The sequence below is a fragment of the Bufo bufo genome, chromosome 8 (genome assembly GCF_905171765.1).
Source record: "Bufo bufo chromosome 8, aBufBuf1.1, whole genome shotgun sequence".
Lineage (NCBI taxonomy): Eukaryota > Metazoa > Chordata > Amphibia > Anura > Bufonidae > Bufo > Bufo bufo.
The window spans coordinates 109,398,519-109,417,461 of record NC_053396.1 but is presented as its reverse complement, the minus strand read 5'-3'; positions in this window follow the sequence as shown (position 1 = coordinate 109,417,461).

Below are 18,943 nucleotides of genomic sequence, written 5' to 3'. Positions count from 1 at the left end.
CATGTCCCAGTATCATAGTGCTATCTCCCCCCCAAAAAAGTGCCAGTATCAAGTGCCTCTCCCCCCCATGTGCCAGTATCATAGTGCCAAACCCACCCATGTGCCAGTATCAAGTGTCAAACCCCCCTCCCACGTGCCGGTATCAAGTGCCTCTCTCCCCCCCCATGTCCCAGTATCATAGTGGCATCTCCTCCCCCCCCAAAAAAGTGCCAGTATCAAGTGCCTCTCCCCCCCCATTGTGCCAGTATCAGGTGCCAGCCAACCCTTCTCCTTCCCCCCATGTGCCAGTATCAGACGTCAACCCCCCTCCCCCCCCATGTGCCAGTATCAGGTGCCAACCCCCCTCCCTCCATGTGCCAGTATCAAGTGCCTCCCGCTCTTCCCATGGCAGTAACAGTCGGGTATTAAAAAAAATAAAATAAACACTTATACTTACCTCCATGTCAGTGATGCGATGCAGCCTCTTCCTGTGTCCCGCCCTGTATGTCCATATATGGAGTCAGTGCTTGTATTTCAGAAAAGTTTCTGCTGGGATTCGAACCCACAACCTTCTGTATGAGAGGCAAAGCACCTAACCACACGACCATAAGAGCTGCCTTACTGCTGACTGAAAAAATATGAGACTTCTACTGTTATAGCTGGCTAAGTCTACATCTATACGCAACACACCCAGCTGCCCCAACACACCCAGCACTGCTATATCTCTATATGACAGCTGTCCCAGCACACTCAGCACTGCTATATCTCTATATATGATAGCTGCCCCAGCACACCCAGCTCTGCTACATCTAATATACATGACAGCTGCACCATTACACTCAGCTCTACTATATCTCTATATATGACAGCTGGCCCAGCACACCCAGCTCTGCTACATCTATATATCTCTAAGTATTGCTATACAGTAGATAGATATATAGATATATAGCAAAGCTGAGTGTGCTGGGGCAGCTGTCATGTGTATAGATGTAGTAGTGCTCGGTGTGTTTGGGCAGCTGTCATGTGTATAGATGTAGCAGAGCTGGGTTTGCTGGGGCAGCTGTCATATATAGAGATATAGTAGAGCTGAGTGTGCTGGTGCAGCTGTCATGTGTATTAGATGTAGCAGAGCTGGGTGTGCTGGGGCAGCTATCATATATAGAGATATAGCAGAGCTGAGTGTGCTGGGACAGCTGTCATATAGAGATATAGCAGTGCTGGGTGTGTTGGGGCAGCTGTCATGTGTATAGATGTACACTTAGCCAGCTATAACAGTAGAAGTCTCATATTTTTTCAATCAATACCAATGCAGACCTTATGGCTGTGTGGGTAAATGCTTTGCCTCTGATACATGGTACATGGAGGTTGTGGGTGTCGAATCCCAGACACATCAGGAGACAGTAAGATTAGATCACATTAGCGAGGGGGCCTGGTCCACTGCGGCTATTTAACTAACTTGAAAATAAACTGTCACACACGCTGCCGGGGCGCCGGGCCCCTTGGCAGCCCGGGCCCCGAAGCAGCTGCTTCCCCGGTAGTTACGCCACTGAGTGCATACCTGGAAACCATGCGTTATTGCAAATTGATTATCAATGAGATTTACAGCTGCTCCACTATCTACAAAAATCTCACAAACAATGTTCTTGCTGTCTAGCGCCACCCTGGAAGGTAGGAGAAAACGGGAACTACAAGCAAACGGCAAACCTTCAATTTCCGCCTCAACCTTGCCAATAGTAGCAAATGGAAAGTTTTTAGAGGTTTTTTTTATTTTTTTTTATTACCCTCAGAAAACTCCATGAATCTCCTAGAGGGGCAAACATTAGCCAAATGATTTATACCCCCACAACAGAAACAAACCCTTCTCTGAGAGCTGAATCCTCTACTATCAGAGGCAAGCAAACCCAGCTGCATGACCTCCTCCTCAGAGGGGATTGAGAGAGACTGAGACCCCTGCGCACTGAATGAGACAGCCCCACTGTCCTTGGGCTGAATACTCTCCTTTCTCTCTCTAAGACGCCTGTCAATACGAACAGCTAGAGACATTGCAGATTCTAACGAGGCTGGTCTCTCGTGAAAAGCAAATGCATCTTTCAATCTTTCCGAAAGACCATGGCAAAATTGACTTCTGAGTGCAGCATCATTCCAACCAGTATCAGCTGCCCATCTCCGAAATTCAGAACAATATATCTCTGCGGACTGTTTACCCTGGCATAAAAGATGCAGTTTAGATTCAGCCAGGGCAATACGATCCGGGTCATCATATATCTGCCCCAGGGCTACAAAATTCATCCACCGATCGGAGGGGCTGTGCCCCCACCGACAGCGAAAAGGCCCAAGACTGAGCGTTATCCTTGAGCAGCGAGATGATGATCCCCACCCTCTGCTCCTGATTACCAGAGGAATGGGGAAGTAGGCGAAAATGGAGTTTGCAAGCCTCTCTAAAGCGAACAAAATTCTCACTATCCCCGGAGAACGTATACGGAAGCGAGATCTTAGGCTCGGAACAAACTCCATGAACGCCAGCAGAACCGGTCACCTGAAACTGAGACACAGTTTTACGGAGATCTGCTACCTCCAGCGAAAGACCTTGCATGCGGTCAATAAAGGCTGAAACCGGATCCATGCTTAAGACGGTTACGGCGGTTTATAATGTCACGGATAATGTTGCAGAAAGCTGGAACTTATGAATAAACGTCCGACTGGCTTGATCCCAAACTAAGGAGCATATAGGTGAGCCCTATAAAACCCTAAGAGCTCTCCCTGACTGCTATGCCCATGCAAGGGTCTCAATGGTAGACGATTGCATGCCCACGTACCTAAGACTTTGTGACACCTGAAAACCCTATAATAGTGAGGGGACACGACCACCGGCTCCCTGCACTTAATACGGACTGAGTCAGGGTTACCTAGAATCAAGCCAGCAAGGAAACACAATACATGAAAAGACTTATCTGATCAAACAGCAGCAGCAGCCTCCAGCAGTGAACACTTCATCCAGGAAGTAGTATAAACTGCAAAGTGAGGCAGTATGGGAGGGAATATAAAGGGAGATGATTAGTCTAAATAGGTGACACCTGGGAGAAGGAAAGGAGATGACAAAGTGAAACCAAAACAAAGAACGTCATGCAAGAGGTAGAGAAGGATGTCTGCCAGACCTTCTCACAGAACTGGCGGTGACAACGGATGGACAAGCTGCAATGAGTCCTCAAACCACAGAAAAAACAAATGCCAGACTTACGGTGAGACCAACATGATGAGTGGCTCCTCCTAGTTGCATAAGTTCGTCTGAGTAAGAACAAACAGACTCCTTCCTGAGAAAAGTCTCTGGAGGACAAGAACTCCTCATCCTTTCCCTAAGGAGTCTATCAATTCTTTTAGATAACGACATAGCGGCCTCAATGGATATAGGAGTCTCATACAGTGCTAGCGCGTCTTTTACTTTCTCTGACGACCCATGGCAAAACTGGCTCCTGAGAACTGGGTCATTCCACCGAGTATCCGTGGCGCACCTTCGTAACTCGGAACAATAAACCTTGCTGACCGATCTCCCTACTCAAGCTGCCATAATCTAGACTCAGCTAGGGAGACTCGGTCAGGGTCATTGTACAGGTGAAACTCGAAAAATTAGAATATCGTTTAAAAGTCCATTTATTTCAGTAATGCAAATTAAAAGGAATTGCATTAATGCAGCTTAAAATTAGAATTTTGTGAAAAGGTTCAATATTCTAGGCTCAAAGTGTCACACTCCAGTCAGCTAATTAATCCATACCCCCTGAACAAAGGGTACCTTATAATTGATACTTTGGGGTTTCATAAGCTGTAAACCATAATCATCCAAATTATAACAAATAATGGCTTGAAATATCTCGCTTTCACCTTTTAAGTTGCATTACTGAAATAAATAAACTTTGCATGATATTCCAATTTTTCGAGTTTCACCTGTTTGTGTTCTCATGTAATGTGCCTGGTTAACCAGCAGATGGCGGTAAACATGGCAGAGCTGCATGTACCTAGGATAGAACCTTACTTTCCATTCTAACCCCCCTCTGTGGTGTGGTGGGCGTTTCGCCACTTGCTGCAGGAAGGGTGGAGTTCAAGTGAGATTAGTAGAGAAGATCAAACGATGTATGAGACCAGAGAAAATAGAACCGGCGCTGACTTGTTTGGTGACTATGAAAGTTTCGGATATTGCCGCAATGAATAGAGTCTCGATAGTCTATGGCAAAGTGAAATCTGGTAATTTCAAGTGCAATGTATCCATAAGAACAAGTGCTAAACACTTACTGATATGTATGAACTGCTCCGATGCTCAAGTCAGGGGGGCTGCCTGGGTGAAATTATGGGTATGTCCGGGTTCAGCTCTGAACCTGGACAACCCCTTTAATAGCCATCATAAGGTTGGACATTGATAATTTCTCGTCCTTTTTTTTACTGATCTTATGGTTGCTTGGTCTGAGATTTTTCCCAGTGTGGTTTGGAGAGGGCGCGCAACCACAATTCTATTGAGAGGGCAAGGAGGCTGGTTAATACCAAAATTGCTCTGCACGTCTGTGCTAAAGATGGAGTTGTTATTAGACATCGGCTCCTCGAAGGTGATAACAGGTGTTTAATGGTGCGGGATGGTGTGCATCTAAATGAAATCGGGCTGGACATCTTTTTGTCCTGTTTACAGGATGCGATCGGACAGGCACTGTTCCTGCTTTTGGGTGGAGGTTGAAGTTCACTGTAGGGATGCATCGACCTTCTATGGCAGTTGGTGTGAGGATCTTGGACCACTTTTATCGTGAGATCACCATGATGGATGACAAAGACATGCCTATTGCTGAGGGGAGGCATCTAGGTGAAGTTTATCTATTTATATGTTTAAGAATGGACAAGGTCTTTCATAATTTTTTGTTACTAAAGCTGTGGCCAACCCCATATTTAAGTGTATTATTTGGCATACCAATGGCCAATACGAGGATGAGATGGGTTTTGTAGGTTTATCTTACATCAGTCATGAGAGGTCAGTTTGTCGTGGTGGATTGACATGTTTATTTTAAAATATTTACTAAAACTTCATATTCATTTATATAGAGAATATAGAATTAAAATTATAATCCATATATTCAATGTTTGCAGAGTGCTGTTGCATTGTTTTTGCTGGTGTACACATCTAGACAGCCATGACCTTGTATTGCGTACAATGCATATTTCATTAAGATAAACAAAATAAGAGTTTTGCCGGATTTATACCTTTTAATGGATATCAAAAACAGAAGAAATGATGTTACAAAGCAAGTTTTCGAGACAACTCAGGCCCCTTCCTCTGGTATAATATAACAAAGTGTCTGAAGAAACAGCAATATGTATACTTAGAACAGAGACATGGTGTAATACAGTTGTCCCCAACCTTTTTTGCACCAAGGACCAGTTTCATGCAAGACAATTTTCCCAGGGACCGGGTGGGGTGTGGGGGGTTCTGGAGCAGGACTTAGGGGGTGGGCGGGGCTTGGGGGTGCTGGTCGGCGCTGACTGATTCACGCGCATAACAAAACACAAGGTGCATATTAAAATATATAACACTATATAACGATGGGGTTAATGGCATCAGGTACATGCTGGAGTAACTTGCTGTTAATATGAGGCACATTGTTTTATACATTTGGACCTGCATGTGCCTCACATTAATAGTAAGTAACCTCATAATGTGTAATGGTTAACCCAATGTTGCCCATTATTTGATGAGGTGCTTGGGGGCCACTTACTTTTAATGTGAGGTACATGGGGGTACAAATGTAATAGCACCATCTACCTCAGATTAATAATAGGTGACCCCATCTTCTCAAATGATGGCTACTGGCAACATTGCGGTTAATGAGTCACATCTTGCTGTCTGCCTGATACATGTTTTTGCCTGCCTTTATTTTGAGGCATGCTAATAATCTTGCAGTGTTGCAGTGTGTGGGACAGTGTGTGGGTACTTGCGCTTTTCAGAGCACTAATGGCTGGGGACTGGAGAACACAAGAATCAGGAGGAGGCTGCCGCTGCTGCCGTTCGCCGAGCACAAGCTGAGACGGCGCAGCGGTAAACCCTCCCCATCCCTGCTCCTACTTGAATATTAGGCACACATTCATTGGTGGCAGTGGTGCGGCGCCTCAGAGCCGGCTCATTGTATTGGGCTCTGCGGTGGCCGCGTCATGGGAGGGATTCCCTCCCTCCGTCCCTCCCTCCTTCTCCACTGACTCTGGCCTGTTGTGCGCCTGCTATCTGCGGTTCTCTCTCCTCTGCGGCCCGGCAAACTATCTTCCAGGGCCCGATCCTGGGCCACGGCCCGGTGGTTGGGGACCGCTGGTGTAATAAATGGACATCTGAAAAACAACTGAATATCAAAAAGAGATTGAGAATGAGTTATTAATAATCCAAAAATAGTTCGAGGGAGAGACAGCATCACTTACAAATTTACTTTTACTAGATCCAATCCGTGGCGGTGCCCGCAGTGTTGAACCCTAGCCCGTTGAGTTCCAAGAGATCATAGGATGGAGAGAAGACTGCGGTACTCAATGTTTTCACAATATGCAGAGTTTTATTCACCAACCGTGCAATGTTTTGACTAAGTCAAAGACTGACTTGAGAAAGACTCTTAGGATTCAAAACGTTGCATAGTTGGTGAATAAAACTCTGCATATTGTGAAGACATTGAGTGCCGCGGTCTTCTCTCCTTCTTAATAATCCAGCCGCAACCCTGCAAATATGTCAATGAGCGTCTGGTCAAATACCACTGGATCTCTGCCAGCCCCCATTATAGTGAATGTGGCCGGACTGAATTCTGGCAGTACATGGTTGCACCTGGCAGGGACGGATGTGACAGACTGTCCCCGACTGGAATAGCCTGCCAGATCTGTTTCTTGGATATGTGAAACAAGACTTACCAGGTGTGAAAGTTTTATGGTCTTTAAATTGATGGTTATCTCATAGACCTAGTGCCGCCACTATTTTTAGTGATAGAGATAGGAGGGCTGCCTCTGGGACTTAGCTGGATTACCACTCAATCCTTTTTGCTGCAGACTGTACTGTGGAAGTCTGTTCGATAAACATGGTGCCTGCACAGAAGCTGAGTGAGCGCCGTAGCTGCTGGTCCACTGTTCAAGTTCCCACTGCATAATCGGTTAAATTGTGCTTGTTCTCTCTAATACATATTTCCTTCTTGAAGCCTGCAAATAGAGTTGACTAGAGGTTTGTAGCAAGAGTAGTTAGGGGGTGGCCGCTCTGGCCATCCCATCTAGAGGGGGCTTCTGCCCGATTCAGTTAGCAGAGTGCTGGAAATAATAGCTAGTAAAATTAATGTAAGTGTATTGGCTATGGACTTTGGTACAGCTTGGTTGGGATATACAGTACAGACCAAAAGTTTGGACACACCTTCTCATTCAAAGACTTTTCTTTATTTTCATGACTATGAAAATTGTAGATTCACACTGAAGGCATCAAAACTATGAATTACCACATGTGGAATTATATACATAACAAACAAGTGTGAAACAACTGAAAATATGTCATATTCTAGGTACTTCAAAGTAGCCACCTTTTGCTTTGATTACTGCTTTGCACACTCTTGGCATTCTCTTGATGAGCTACAAGAGGTAGTCCCCTGAAATGGGCTTCACTTCACAGGTGTGCCCTGTCAGGTTTAATAAGTGGGATTTCTTGCCTTATAAATGGGGTTGGGACCATCAGTGGCGTTGAGGAGAAGTCAGGTGGATACACAGCTAATAGTCCTACTGAATAGACTGTTAGAATTTGTATTATGGCAAGAAAAAAGCAGCTAAGTAAAGAAAAACGAGTGGCCATCATTACTTTAAGAAATTAAGGTCAGTCAGTCAGCCGAAAAATTGGGAAAACTTTAAAAGTAAGGGCTATTTGACCATGAAGGAAAGTGATGGGGTGCTGCGCCAGATGCCCTGGCCTCAACAGTCACGGAACCTGAACCCAATCGAGATGGTTTGGGGTGAGCTGGACCACAGAGTGAGGGCAAAAGGGCCAACAAGTGCTAAGCATCTCTGGGAACTCCTTCAAGACTGTTGGAAGACCATTTCAGGGGACTACCTCTTGAAGCTCATCAAGAGAATGCCAAGAGTGTGCAAAGCAGTAATCAAAGCAAAAGGTGGCTACTTTGAAGAACCTAGAATATGACATATTTTCAGTTGTTACACACTTGTTTGTTATGTATATAATTTCACATGTGTTAATTCATAGTTTTGATGCCTTCATAGTCATGAAAATAAAGAAAACTCTTTGAATGAGAAGGTGTGTCCAAACTTTTGGTCTGTACTGTAGCTAACAGGCTTCCTATCATACTAAAGAAAACAAATTCGTCATCTTTTAAAGACAGACCAAACCCCTCAGAGGGTATTGTACAAATATAAATTGAGCAAGAGAATAGAAAAATTGATTGCACCTATTGACTGAAACAGGGGTGCAATTGGAAAAGTGACTCATAGAGTATGGGCACTGGTTAACATATTTGCAGCCTCAGGAACTCTGAGACATTTAAAGGGTAACAATCATTCTTTTTTTTTATTTGTAATGTGTAGGGGCATTGATACTGACCATTTAAAAAAAATATATGCTTTAATTACTCAACACGCCCCACACTGACTGCTGCTGCCCTCACTTCCTCTCTCCACATTGTCACAGTGCGGTTCATGGTGACGTTTTCCGTGTAGGCTGGCTGCATGCGCCCTTGCGTACTGGCTGCAGGTTGCCTCCTGTGCAGGCTGGTTGCTAGGGGCTGCGGGGTCTGTTGTGAACCACCTGTGTATGTTTGCTCTCCCCGTCTCTGTGGTGTCACGGGAGGTTGTTCCTTGTGATGCCTCTGATTGTCTGTGATGCCGGGTTGGTTGTGCTCTGGCGTACTGGCTGCATGTATGCCGGTTGCCAGGGGCAATGCCCGGTTCTGTACCTGTGTTTTCTGTTGTTCTGTGCTCCAGTTGTGATGGGGTTAACTCTCCCTCGTTACCCAGCTATATAGACCTGTGAGCTGTGGTTCTGGGGGTCAGTCTTTGTCAGTCTGTCCTGAGTCCTGTCAGTGGCTGCTAAGTGTAGCACCTCGCTTCTGTTCCTGGGGGTTTTCCATCTACCCTTCTGCGTGGTGTCACCTGGTTTTGCATCAAATGTCTGTTCTCCGGTTTCTGTTCTGTTATGGTGTTTGTCATGTTCTGATCTGTACCTGTCCTGTCTGATGTATCTTGTTATGGTCTGTTATCCTGTTCTGTTCGCCTAGCAGTGCGTAACTGCATCTGATCACCTAGCAGTGTGTAACTGCATACGAGAGCCTTGCTGTGCTTAACTGCTTCCGATGTATCCTGTCCCATGTCTGTCCTGTAGTGCCTTTGGCTTCTGTCCCTGTTCTGTTCATGTCAGCCTGTTGTTCCGTCCTGCCTTCGGAAGAGGGTTCCTGTGGTCCCCGGAGGGGGATTGCCCATTCTCTGTTCTGTGCAGCTCTGCCTGGGGCCACTTAGTTTCTACTGTTTGCGGCGCAGGTAAGTGCTTCTGTCTCTGCTCTAGCGTGTTCTGTGCCTTGTATCTCTGATCTGTGGTTCTCCGTGTATTCTGTTGCTCCTGGTTACGTCTCGGTCTGTGCCCGTATGTTTATGCTTCCTGTCGGAACCTAATTCAGGTCCCTCCTGGTTTGTCTGGACCAGCTGCCACTGACTTGGTTTACGCTCTTGAGTAGCCCCTGGCAACTACCTTTGTCCCAAGCCTATCCTCACCATCTGGGCTCTAGTGAATACCAGGTGTTGCTTAGTCACGCCCCTCCAGAGTATTGCCAGTCAGTGGCGCAGTGGGGCTTCACCCGCTGTTCCGTGTAGTGCGCCTGTGTGTACGTCTATATGTCTTGTTGTGTTGCTATATGTTGCTGCTAGTCTGTTATACCGGTTCCCTGATGTCCCGGGGGTCTGCCTTGGACCCCCGGCACGTGTGTGTGTGTGTGTGTGTATATATATATATATATATATATATATATATATATACACTCACCTAAAGAATTATTAGAAACACCTGTTCTATTTCTTATTAATGCAATTATCTAGTCAACCAATCACATGGCAGTTGCTTCAATGCATTTAGGGGGGTGGTCCTGGTCAAGACAATCTCCTGAACTCCGAACTGAATGTCAGAATGGGAAAGAAAGGTGATTTAAGCAATTTTGAGCATGGCATGGTGGTTGGTGCCAGACGGGCCGGTCTGAGTATTTCACAATCTGCTCAGTTACTGGGATTTTCACGCACAACCATTTCTAGGGTTTACAAAGAATGGTGTGAAAAGGGAAAAACATCCAGTATGCGGCAGTCCTGTGGGCAAAAATGCCTTGTGGATGCTAGAGGTCAGAGGAGAATGGGCCGACTGATTCAAGCTGATAGAAGAGCAACGTTGACTGAAATAACCACTCGTTACAACTGAGGTATGCAGCAAAGCATTTGTGAAGCCACAACACGCACAACTTTGAGGCGGATGGGCTACAACAGCAGAAGACCCCACCGGCCCCCACAGTCACCAGATCTCAACCCAATAGAGCATCTTTGGGATGTGGTGGAACGGGAGCTTCGTGCCCTGGATGTGCATCCCTCAAATCTCCATCAACTGCAAGATGCTATCCTATCAATATGGGCCAACATTTCTAAAGAATGCTATCAGCACCTTGTTGAATCAATGCCACGTAGAATTAAGGCAGTTTTGAAGGAAAAAGGGGATCCAACACCGTATTAGTATGGTGTTCCTAATAATTCTTTAGGTGAGTGTACTGTATATATACAGGGTGGGCCATTTATATGGATACACCTTAATAAAATGGGAATGGTTGGTGATATTAACTTCCTGTTTGTGGCACATTAGTATATGTGAGGGGGGAAACTTTTCAAGATGGGTGGTGACCATGGCGGCCATTTTGAAGTCGGCCATTTTAAATCCAACTTTAGTTTTTTCAATAGGAAGAGGGTCATGTGACACATCAAACTTATTGGGAATTTCACAAGAAAAACAATGGTGTGCTTGGTTTTAATGTAACTTTATTCTTTCATGAGTTATTTACAAGTTTCTGACCACTTATAAAATGTGTTCAATGTGCTGCCCATTGTGTTGGATTGTCAATGCAACCCTCTTCTCCCACTCTTCACACACTGATAGCAACACCGCAGGACAAATGCTAGCACAGGCTTCCAGTATCCGTAGTTTCAGGTGCTGCACCATTGATGGTATGGTGTGGTATATGGGGTACAAAGATAGTGGGGCCATTCTTCATCAATGGAAACCTCAAGGCCACTGGATATGCGAAATTGCTACATGATTATGTGTTTTCCTCTTTATGCACTGAAGCTGGCACGTTCCCTGAGTTTTTCCAGCAAGATGGTGCACCACCACATTATGGGTGTCAGGTCCGAGCATTCCTAGATGAACAGTTTCCTGGAAAGTGGATTGGTCATTGTGGGCCAGTTGAATGGCCCCCAAGGTCTCCCGATCTGACCCTCTTAGACTTTTATCTTTGGGGTCATCTGAAGGCAATTGTCTATGCTGTGAAGATACGAGATATGCAGCACCTGAAACTACGGATACTGGAAGCATGTGCTAGCATTTCTCCTGCGGTGTTGCTATCAGTTTGTGAAGAGTGGGAGAAGAGGGTTGCATTGACAATCCAACACAATGGGCAGCACATTGAACACATTTTATAAGTGGTCAGAAACTTGTAAATAACTTATGAAAGAATAAAGTTACGTTAAAACCAAGCACACCATTGTTTTTCTTGTGAAATTCCCAATAAGTTTGATGTGTCACATGACCCTCTTCCTATTGAAAAAACAAAAGTTGGATTCAAAATGGCCAACTTCAAAATGGCCGCCATGGTCACCACCCATCTTGAAAAGTTTCCCCCCTCACATATACTGATGTGCCACAAACAGGAAGTTAATATCACCAGCCATTCCCATTTTATTAAGGTGTATCCATATAAATGGCCCACCCTGTATATATATATATACACTGCTCAAAAAAATAAAGGGAACACAAAAATAACACATCCTAGATCTGAATTAATTAAATATTCTTCTGAAATTCTTTGTTCTTTACATAGTTGAATGTGCTGACAACAAAATCACACAAAAATAAAAAAATGGAAATCAAATTTTTCAACCCATGGAGGTCTGGATTTGGAGTCACACTCAAAATGAAAGTGGAAAAACACACTACAGGCTGATCCAACTTTGATGTAATGTCCCTAAAACAAGTCAAAATGAGGCTCAGTAGTGTGTGTGGCCTCCACGTGCCTGTATGACCTCCCTACAACGCCTGTGCATGCTCCTGATAAGGTGGCGGACGGTCTCCTGAGGGATCTCCTCCCAGACCTGGACTAAAGCATCTGCCAACTCCTGGACAGTCTGTGGTGCAACGTGATGTTGGTGGATAGAGCGAGACATGATGTCCCAGATGTGCTCAATTGGATTCAGGCCTGGGGAATGGGCGGGCCAGTCCATAGCATCAATGCCTTCGTCTTGCAGGAACTGCTGACACACTCCAGCCACATGAGGTCTAGCATTGTCTTGCATTAGGAGGAACCCAGGGCCAACCGCACCAGCATATGGTCTCACAAGGGGTCTGAGGATCTCATCTCGGTACCTAATGGCAGTCAGGCTACCTCTGGCGAGCACATGGAGGGCTGTGTGGCCCTCCAAAGAAATGCCACCCCACACCATTACTGACCCAATGCCAAACCGGTCATGCTGGAGGATGTTGCAGGCAGCAGAACGTTCTCCACGGCGTCTCAAGACGCCGTCTGTCACATGTGCTCAGTGTGAACCTGCTTTCATCTGTGAAGAGCACAGGGCGCCAGTGGCGTATTTGCCAATCTTGGTGTTCTCTGGCAAATGCCAAACGTCCTGCATGGAGTTGGGCTGTAAGCACAACCCCCACCTGTGGACGTCGGGCCCTCATATCACCCTCATGGAGTCTGTTTCTGACCGTTTGAGCAGACACATGCACATTTGTGGCTTGCTGGAGGTCATTTTGCAGGGCTCTGGCAGTGCTTCTCCTGTTCCTCCTTGCACAAAGGCGGAGGTAGCGGTCCTGCTGCTGGGTTGTTGCCCTCCTACGGCCTCCTCCACGTCTCCTGATGTACTGGCCTGTCTCCTGGTAGCGCCTCCATGCTCTGGACACTACGCTGACAGACACAGCAAACCTTCTTGCCACAGCTCGCATTGATGTGCCATCCTGGATAAGCTGCACTACCTGAGCCACTTCTGTGGCTTGCAGACTCCGTCTCATGCTACCACTAGAGTGAAAGCACCGCCAGCATTCAAAAGTGACCAAAACATCATCCAGGAAGCATAGGAACTGAGAAGTGTTCTGTGGTCACCACCTGCAGAACCACTCCTTTATTGGGGGTGTCTTGCTAATTGCCTATAATTTCCACCTGTTGTCTATCCCATTTGCACAACAGCATGTGAAATTGATTGTCACTCAGTGTTGCTTCCTAAGTGGACAGTTTGATTTCACAGAAGTGTGATTGACTTGGAGTTACATTGTGTTGTTTAAGTGTTCCCTTTATTTTTTTGAGCAGTGTATATATATATATATATATATATATATATATATATATATATATATATACACAGTATACATATAGAGAGAGAGGCAGTGAGGGCAGCAGCAGTCAGTGCGGTGCATTGCTGAGAAAAAATATGTTTTAATATATGCAAATGAACCTGTAGGAACAACGAGGGCTTTGCCATTACTCCTAGAGTATCTGGCAACTGCCACACCCTCTGCACTTTGACAGGGCTAGATGTGATGATGTTTTGACAGGGCTAGATGTGGAGGGGGCTCTGCAGTTGCAGAGAAAGCAGATCCTTTTGGTGTAAAGGCAATGCCCCCCTTTGTTCCTAGAGGCTCATGTTAAAACAACACTTTTCTGAGCAATATAGCACATATGAACATGGGACCAACACAGATGCCTTCAGTTGCCAAGGTAGGTACATAGGTACGAATCTGCTGACAGGATGCCCTTTAACAGGTTAATGAATCTGCTATGTGTGAACATACCCTAAAGACCCTTTTACATGGACTAACGGGCAGTTATTGGGAATGAACAATTGCTGAGCAGAGGGGAGAGTTGGATTACATGTAGCAATAATCTCCACTGTATGAGGAGGAGTGATTACTACTGCCATATTTAGTGTGCATAGAGATTTATTGTTTACTGGCATCCCTCTTCACACAGGACAATATGGTGCCTGGAAGCAATGATTAAATACCCGATGAACAAGATTGGCGGCACATTCATCCAGTGCAATAATGGGACACTAGCATTCTTAGAAATGCTTTTTCCCGATAATTGCCTCGACCATTGGCCCATGTCAAAGGACATTTAGATTCCACACCTGGCTGAACCCAGACCCAGTTATGAAGTATCACAAATGGTTGCAACATGTGTTTAAACCAACTCTTTCCATACTCATAAAATGAGTCATCAGGATATGCCATCACTTTGTGATCAGTGTAGGTCCCATCTGGCTTAAATGAGGCTGTGCTCAGCAGGTTGGTGGGAGCTCCTTTGTGCAAGGAGAAACAGTTACGAGGCTGCAGCGCTGTACCAGGGCAGCAGCCAATTCATTCTCAGGAACAGGCATCTCCTTGCAATATGCCATCACTTTATGAGATGGGAATAGATACATTTTAATTAACATTACTGTGTACGTAATATGATTATAACATATAACAATCATGTCATCATTTCCCTGACAGAACGCTTCAAAACAATGCATATAACTAACGAGCAAAGAACAAAGCTGACAGTCTGTGAAAAGAACATTTTGTGTTAAAATCATGCTGGATAAAGAATTTAATACCTGGAGTATGACTGTGAGATCTTTAGAGGTCAGAAATAAAAATGAGCTTTGGGAGAAAAAGAAAAAGGATATTGGATAGCACTTATCAAGTCTTCATTAACAATCTGTCAAAACACTGAATCACCAGGTGATGTGACCTTACTCAGTGCTGCCTAACAAAGAGATGTATTATCACCATATGAAGGATGCGCAGCAAGGAATCTGAAAAATGTGTTTCAAGCACCTTCACTACTGTTCTGTAAAATATAAAGGGGATCAGGTATAAAACTCGAAGGTCTGCAGGCCAAATCTGCTATAGATGAGGTTCTATTTTTGTTTGAAGGCACTGGCTAAAAAAAGTTACGATTTGGGTAGACTCAGAACATAAAGTAAGGAATCCAAAACTTTTTTCCCACATAACTATTAGCAGAAAAACTCTTTCAAGAAGTTTGTGAAGCCGGAGAGAACAAGAAGAATAAGGAATCTGATCTTTCATGCTTTTTAACTGTAAAACGTAACAATTTCATGCATTTATTGTTGGAAAAGAAAATTAATATTATCTTTAAGCAATAAAAGCAATATACAGTAGATAAATATATAATAGATCTATAATCAATACAGATAATAAATGTTATAGATCTATAAGCAATATAGGTACTAAATGTAATAGATCTGGAAGCAATATAAATAATAAATATACTAGATCTATAAGCAATATAAATAATAAATGTAATAGATCTATAAGCGTTATACAGTAGATAATACATGCAATAGATCTTTAAGCAATATAGATAAGTGTAATAGATCTCTAACCATTATAGATAAAAAATATAATAGATCTATAAGCATTATCGATAATAAATGTAATAGATCTAATAGCAACATAGATAATAAATATAATAATTATATAAGCAATATAAATAATAAATGTAATAGATCTCTAAGCAATATAAATAATAAATTTAATAGCTCTATAAGAAATATAGATAATAAATGTAATAAATCTTTAAGCAATAAAAATAATAAATGTAAAAGATCTATAAGCAACTTAGGGATCATTTACTATGAGATATACCGTATTTGTTGCCCTATAAGATGCACTGGCCCATAAGACTCACCTAGGTTTTAGAGAAGAACAATAAAAAAATACAGTTTTCATTACACCTTAGGTCAGACCAGCAATCAGACCCCCAATGTTAATCAGACCTCAGTATATAGCCCCAATCAGACCCCCAATGTCAATAAGACCTCAGATCAAACCCTCAATGCATCAGATCAACCCCCCAACCTTCAGCCATCTATCAGGCCCCATATGTCAGCCATCTATCAGGCCCCATATGTCAGCCATCTATCAGGCCCCATATGTCAGCCATCTATCAGGCCCCATATGTCAGCTATCTATCAGCCCCCATATGTCAGCCATCTATCAGCCCCCATATGTCAGCCATCTATCAGCTCCCATATGTCAGCCATCAGCCCCCATATATTCAGCCATCAGCCACCATATATTCAGCCATCAGTCCGATATATCAGCCCCTATAAGTTAGCCATCAGCCCCCAGCACAAATAAAATAAAAAAACTCACTTACCTCTCCTGCTCCTGGACGCCACCGCTCCTCACCATCGCGATCCTCTTCATCCTGCTGTCGGCTGTGTATCGCGGCGCACAGTGTGAGGTCACAGAGCGCCCTCACGCTGTGTGCAGCCCTGCACAGCCAATAGTCGAGCCGAGGACCAGGAAGCGGTGAGTACAGAGCCTTCACCGCTTTCCGGTCCTCCGGTACTAATGAAGCGCTTCCATAATGGAAGCGCTTCTTTAGTATTCGCCCCATAAGATCCAGGGTCATTTTTCCCCCCACTTTGGGGGGGAAAAAAGTGCATCTTATGGGGCATAAAATACGGTATGCCACTTTCTGGCGTATATCTGTTGCAGATTGTGTAGCAAAGGTTATTTTTGGAATCCGGGCCAAAAGATAGCGCCATCTATAAAAAAGGTAAAGAAGGAGGGGAATACAATCTCGAATTTGATAGTCCTAAAAGGTTTTTTCCTTTGTGGGAATTGTAAGAACACCAGTTTTTCGATTAAAAAAAACACGTCAGTCACATCGACACAAACTATGTACAAATGGGAGATAAAGAAGCGCTGACATGTTGTTCTACAAATGTTATTGATATTATTGAGGGTCCATGTAACAAACAATATATAGGACGTAGAAAACGTACATTCAACAAAAAGAGTAGCTGAACACATCTACAAAATTTGGACAGGTTATGAGAAAGATTCCTGGTCCAAACATTTTAAGGACCATCATAACAGCGATCCATCAGGTTTCTCATTTCTAGTATTAGAACAGATTAAACATCATTATAGTGTTAAGTAGAGATGAGCGAATCAAAGCTGACGAAGTGGAATTCGTTCCGAATTTCAGGAAAAATTTGATTCGCACCGAAGGCGAATTTCCTTGTGCTTTGTGGTAACAAATCTAATTTTTTTCCTAAAATGGCTGCTGCACATGTGAGGACATGGAGAAAAGAAACTCTGGGAAGGCGGGATCACCCATAATGCCATGCATGCAGCCAATCAGCAGCCAGCCAGCCCTGTTACAGCCCTAAAAATAGCGGCAGCCATCTTAGATTCTGCCATTTACCAGTGTAATTAGTGCAGGGAGAGACGTCTGCAGGCACTAGGGACAGTTATAGAAAAGACTTGATTGTGGTGAAAAAAGCGATTTATAAGTGCAGGGAAAGGATAGGGAGGAATCGTTCCACAGCATTTGTGTAGAACAAGGTTCAGTAGGGGAGGTTACAGGCTGGGTAATAGGAACAATCCTGTTACCCCTTGCTTCACTGATTGGGGATTCAAATTGCCATTATACAGGTACAGCCCTATCATTCCAGAAAACCGTTCTTCTTATTGGGGTGTAAGTGCTGTTTGATACAGCCCTTAACACGGTTTATTACAAGGAAATATTTCTACAGTATGTCTTATTTGCCCTTGTGCGGTGCAGTTATATTTTGTGAAGCCCTTTTTCCCGTGTATTAGTGGCAAAAGAAAAATATATTTGCCCTTCTGTGGTGCAGTGATATACAGGGTGGGCCATTTATATGGATACACCTTAATAAAATGGGAATAATTGGTGATATTAACTTCCTGCTTGTGGCACATTAGTATATGTGAGGGGGGAAACTTTTCAAGATGGGTGGTGACCATGGCGGCCATTTTGAAGTCGGACATTTTGAATCCAACTTTTGTTTTTTCAATAGGAAGAGGGTCATGTGACACATCAAACTTATTGGGAATTTCACACGAAAAACAATGGTGTGCTTCGTTTTAACGTAACTTTATTCTTTCATGAGTTATTTACAAGTTTCTCTTTGTTTACAGCCATTGACATGTCGCCGAGGTTAACACGTGAGGAGCAGATAGAAATTGTGTTGATGTCTGGTGAACGCAGTAACCGGGTCATTGCAGCAGATTTCAATGCGAGACCACCCATCTCCCATGCTACAGTTAGCAAACTGCTTGCTAAGTTTCGTGAAACTGGTTCAGTGTTGGATTTACCAAAATGTGGACGCATGAAATCTGTCTCTAATGAAGAAACATCAGTGGCTGTCCTAGTTTCATTCAGTAAGAGCCCACAGCGTAGCACTCGCCGCATGTCACTGGAGAGTGGCATTAGTCGAACATCCCTTCGGCGGATATTAGCTACTCACAAATGGCACCCTTACAAACTCCAGCTACTGCAGCATCTCAACGAGGATGACCCAGATCGGCGCACTGAATTTGCAGAATGGGCAAAACAAAAATTGGAACAGGACCCTCAGTTTACGCAGAAGATTTTGTTCAGTGATGAGGCAAACTTGTATGTGAATGGTGAAGTTAACAAACAAAACCACCGCTATTGGTCTGACACTAACCCACATTGGATAGATCCCTCCAAGACTGTTGGAACAATAAAATTGATGGTATGGTGTGGTATATGGGGTACAAAGATAGTGGGGCCATTCTTCATCAATGGAAACCTCAAGGCCACTGGATATGCGAAATTGCTACATGATGATGTGTTTCCCTCTTTATGCACTGAATCTGGCACGTTCCCTGAGTTTTTCC